This window comes from Monodon monoceros, unplaced genomic scaffold, assembly GCF_005190385.1.
Source record: "Monodon monoceros isolate NGI ecotype Baffin Bay Population unplaced genomic scaffold, NGI_Narwhal_1 Super_Scaffold_16, whole genome shotgun sequence".
Lineage (NCBI taxonomy): Eukaryota > Metazoa > Chordata > Mammalia > Artiodactyla > Monodontidae > Monodon > Monodon monoceros.
In genome coordinates this window covers 82,092,435-82,097,998 of record NW_021703772.1, presented here as the reverse complement: position 1 = coordinate 82,097,998, position 5,564 = coordinate 82,092,435, and the positions used below count along the sequence as shown (strand labels likewise).

The following is a 5,564-nucleotide window of genomic DNA, read 5'->3' as shown; positions in this document are numbered from 1 at the left end:
AAATCAATATTAGGGAAGAGTTAGCAGTCCTTGACAAAAACTACATGCATTTAGGAGAAAGTAATGGATATTTACAAATGATTGGCATATTCCTAATAGATTATGATGTTTGTTCTAAGATAATTTTCAATATAACTTTACACATCCTGAATATTATAATTTTGTGACATGTTTTCTGTAGACTCTACCTCATCTTACTGACTCTACTTATATGGTGGAACTGAATATGTTCACGAGGTGTCTGTAGTGAGAAAGTTTTAGAGTCATAAAGAGAATGGTTGCAAATATTGAGGTTAACAGGAAACAGTGTATGGAAGGGGAAAAATTACAATTTAGGGAGTGACTATTTTGCTAGAATGAGAATTTTAACTATCTCTAGTGACAAGTTATCCAATTACAGATCTTCCTCAACTTACAATGGGGTTATGTCCCAATAAACCCATCATATGTTGAAAATATCATAAATCGAAAATGCATTAATACACCTACTGAACATCATAACTTAGCCTACCCTAACTTAAATGTGGTCAGAACACTTGTATTAGCCTAAAGTTCAGCAAAATCGTCTAACACAGAGCCTATTTTATAATCAAGTGTTGAATATCTCATGTAATTTATTGAATACTATACTGAAAGTGAAAAAATGGTTCTATGGGTACAGAATGGTCATAAGTGTATCAGTTGTTTCCCGTCTTGATTATGTGGCTGACTGGGAGCAACAGCTAACCGCCCAGCATCAGGAAGGAAGATAGTACCACATATCCCTAGCCTGGGAAAAGATCAAAATTCAAAATTTGAAGTACAATTTCTACTGAATGCATGTCTTTCTCACCATCGTAAAAGTAGAAGAATTCTAAGTCAAACAATTGTAAGTTGAGGACCATCTGTACAACTAATAAGAAGAAAAGTTTGAAAACAAACTACACAGTGCCATAGCCAAGCGAGACTTTGTATAGCTTAAACCTGGTACCCAGCTTAGAAGCAGACTCTTCTCATATGGGAAGAGGCATGTCAAGGCCTTTATAAATACTGAATAACAAATATAAGCAGAGCTTTATCAAAACAAAACAATCAAATAGGACAATGATGCCAAATAAAGGAAGAAAGGGGAAAATAAGGTGAGCTTTTTTTTTAAAGACTTAACATTGAAGGAGTGGGAATCTATCATTCAATTCATGATGGTTCAAAGTTCTTAATGGTGCCAAAATTCTCATAATCCTCTGACTTTTCCCAAAACCTTATTATAAACTTTCTTATGGAGATAAGTGTACTGGATGGTTTCATTTTGTCTCTCCATCCACTCTCCATCCTTCCTGACCTGATCTGTGCCCCAGGAGGCTGACTTGTATGGACCACATCACTAGATTTGCTTGCCCTCTGGTTTCCTGCTGCATCCCACCAATGAGAGGCTCCAACAGGACATCAGGAAATGGAAGGATGGTGAGGTTGAGTATTTATTCTCCTGCTTTCCTCCATGCCAGACTGCAGGTTAGCAGTGCCTGCGTTCCTCTGCTGAAGGCCACAGCTACTGTCAGCTGATCCTCTCCTGCAGCTGCAGCACAGCTGCCTTCCCTGCTCCCTGGGCCTATAGAAGGTCTAGCCAGGCCCCTCTTACCGGTTCAACCCTACCTACACCTTTACAGATAGTTCATTCATTAAATTCTCCTCAATTGCTCCTTCCAAGTGAGCCCTCTGTTTCAGGGATACTGAGTGATAAAATAAGGAAGAAATGACTCACTCACTGAAAAACTAGCCCTGCTAATCCAGTGGATAATAAGCCATTCTCGATTTTGAAATCTCTCCTTTCTACAAATTCATATTCTCTTTAGAAACCTGCACCAAGGCTTGTCGCTAAAATAAACCATTTCTAAACCAGCTGCATGGTTCTACTTCCTAGAAACACTGGCCATCACTTTCCAGTCCTGTTCATTACCCCACTTTTCTACTTTTGGTGTATTTATAAGCCATTTCTAAATTCACTGATGCTTGCTGTAGACTTTTTTTTTTAGGGGTTTTAGTATCTCCAGTGTGGAGATGACTTTCTAAAATCTACTTTCTGTACAAATTCCGTGACCATTTCTAGTATTATATGCTTCTTAAGCAAGAGATATGCAATATTTGTTATTCCAGGAAGCCAATACCTCACTCTCTTAGGGTTTGAATTGGGAAGCAAGGTGGAATATAGATAATTTTCCTCAAAATATATTCCCCTACACTTTCACGACAAGCAACATATTTACAAATCAGATAGTTCCTCCTCATCTCCAGCACCTCGTAATGCTAGAGGAGCCCAGGGCTTCATCTCTTGTCTACATACACTCTTCCCCTGGTAGCTTTCATCTAGTCCCATGACTTTATAAGCCAAATGAACATTTCTACTTCTAAGCCTAATAGGCATTTTAATCTTAAATGTTTCCAATCCAAACTTCTGATCTCCATATTTACCTCCATTCCAAATGTGTTAATGTTGCAGTTTTTCCCTCTCAGTGACTAGCAACTAGCCCGTTTCTTGGGCCAAAAATTTTGGAGTCACCTTTTACTTATCTTTTTTTCCCCACTCCCTACAATAATCCTTCAAGAAGTCATATCAACCCTATATGCAAAAATACATCCAGATTCTAATTACTTCTCACTGCCTCCTCTGCTACCTACCACTCTGGTCCAGGCCCCTGCAATTCACTGTAACAGCCTCCTCACTCGTCTCCCCTGCCTCTGACCTAGTCCTTCTAATAGTCTTTTCTCAACAGAGCAACCTGAGTGCTTTCTTTTAAAATCTTAGATCATGCCATTTTTCTGTTCAAACCTCTCTACTGGATCCACTTTCACTCAGAGTGATACCAAAAGTCCTTACATATAGCCTAGAAGGTGCCTCATGATATAGCCTCTGCTATCTGACCACATCTCCTACTTCACTCTAGACACACTGACCTCCTTGCCTCAGGATAATGTACCTACCATCCCCTTATGTACCTTAAACAATAGACCGCCAGTTATTCCTCCAGCAAAAATGGGTTTATTCAGGATCAACAAAGAATAGCAGTTCAGGGTCTGCAACTGTGGTGAGCCACATGCAAGTTCCCCCAAGAAGGAGAGAAGAATTCTTTTATAGGAGGGAAAAGGAAGTTGGGAGGGCTATAGTAAACAAAGAGTCCATTGGAGGAATTGAGATTTTTTAGTTATAGTGGCTTTTCATTGAATGAGTTGTGACAGTCTTTCCTTGGCTGAGCTCTTGCCAGGCAAAAGGAAGTTTTCCTCTTCCTGTTGGGCTCTGCTATCATGGTAGGGCATGAGAGCACCCCCTTGACATTTAAAATAGAAAACTGAAGAGGGAAGAGATATGGGAACATATGTATATGTATAACTGATTCACTTTGTTATGAAGCAGAAACTAACGCACCATTATAAAGCAATTATACCCCAATAAAGATGTTTAAAAAATATAAAAATAAATAATAAATAAATAAATAAATAATAAATTGAATAAAATAGAAAACTGTGTTTTAATTGAGCTTACTGTTTATTAACTTTTACACCCTCTTCCCCTAGGTAGATACACAGCTTACTCTCTAACCTCCTTTAAGTCTCCACTCAAGCATTACCTGCTCAGGGCACAACCCCCTTTCCAATGCAGTTATCATCATTTGACATATATTTTGCATGTTTATTTTGTTTATTGTCTGTCTTCCCCATAAGAATACAAAATCTTGTATAAATTTAATATTTGTTAAATATTCACCACATATTCCCACCTTTTAAACCTGTGCCTGGCATAAAGACGTTGTACAACAAATATTTGATGAATGAATGAAATTATATATACATATATTTATTTTTTAAACATAAATCCTTTCACAAAAATAAATAAGCATTAGAATACCTCAAATAAATTTTAAGAAATCTCATGTGTACAGAGTGTTACTCATGTGTTAGGCTCTGGGTAGTACTTTACAAGTGTGATGTCAGTGAATTTTCATAGCAGATCCTATGTGCAATCACATAAGACCTGTGGTCTTATGGTAATAAGACCAATTCTTATTACAACCAACTTACATGTGACATGTAATATAACTAGTTTAAGAAGTGAAAAATCAGTACATGGGGAATACAGGTTCAGACCCTGACATGTCTGACTCCAGAGGCCATTCTCTTCCTAATATGTCTAAAACATGCCTCTTTAAACTTAGAAAGAAAGTTACCACCAGCAACAGCAACAAAAAAGATTAAACCAAACCTTAATTTTAAAAGGGGCAACTAAATGCCTGACTAGGATTCCAAGTGTGTGAAAATTATAAATCCCAGCTTTTCAAAGGAAAAACATTGAGTAGGTCAGGCAAAAGGCTGACCAGAGATTAGAAAGGCAGAACTGCACCCTCAAACAAATGAAGAGATTACAGTTAGAGAAACTTCTCTGAAAACTCCATCTTCTCTTCCCTGTTGTGGTCATTACCGAAGCAGCAACAGCCAAAATGAAGTTCAATCCCTTTGTGACTTGTGACCAGAGCAAGAACCATAAAAGCATTTCAACTCACTTTCCCACTTTCGCAGGAAGATTATGTCTTTCCCTCTTTCCAAAGAGCTGAGACAGAAGTACAATGTCCAACCCATGTCCATCTGAAAGGATGATGACGTTCAGGTTGTGTGAGGACACTACAAAGGTCAGCAAATTGGCAAAGCAGTTCAAGTTTACAGGAAGAAATGTATCATCTACACTGAACGTGTGCAGCAGGAGAAGCCAGTGGCACAACTGTCCGTGTGGGCATTCAACCCAGCAAGGTGATTATCAACAGGCTAAAAGTGAACAAAGGTTGCAAAAAGATCTCTGGATGAAAAGCCAAATCTTGCCAAGTAGGAGAGGAAAAGGGCTTAAAAAGGGAAGAAACAATTGAGAAGATGTGGGAATAAAATAATTTATATACAATACCTACTAAAATGAAAAAAAAAAAACAACAACTCCCTAACCCTACCAGCTGCCCCATACTCCCACTGTGCAAAAGGATGAGAAATTGTTTCAAGTTCTTGCTTGTTGATTTGCTATCAGTTTGGGCCAGAAGACTGAGATAATCAAAGACTTCCAGGAATAAAATTAGGGACCTTTTTATTAAAGTGTTCTCTTAAAGTGTTTTGGTCAATCATAAAATAGTAGAGAAGGCCTTCCTTTGCCCTTCTGCTGGCCATGTGAAGAAACATGGGCCTGTCTCTACCTCTGCTCTTCTCCAAGTCTTATTCTTTTCTCTGAAACATGCACTATGTTTGAAAACCACTATGTTTTAAAAATAATCCAGAAAAAAGACAAAGAGAGGGTAAAAGTCATAGCACACCCCAGAGACAAGGAAATGTTCTTGAGAAGCATTTGCACATAGGTACCTGAAACTTTTCAAAACCACATCAATAAAAGAAAAGGTTACATGAATGACTATTGAATATTGAAACTTAAGTATATTAGCAAATCAAAAGGCCTGTGAAATAAGTGAAAACATTTTCTAACATCCCGTATGGTCTCTACATAAACAGATTCTACAAGGACATTTATATAAGTAATTCACACTTGAAACTAAAAGAAGCCC

The 5,564-nt window shown here is 37.9% G+C and overlaps 1 pseudogene; it reads left to right on the top strand.

The window, feature by feature from the left end:
- Positions 1 to 4,466: 4,466 nt before the first annotated feature.
- Positions 4,467 to 4,902, top strand: LOC114897153 (annotated as a pseudogene).
- The last annotated feature ends 662 nt before the right edge of the window (positions 4,903 to 5,564 follow it).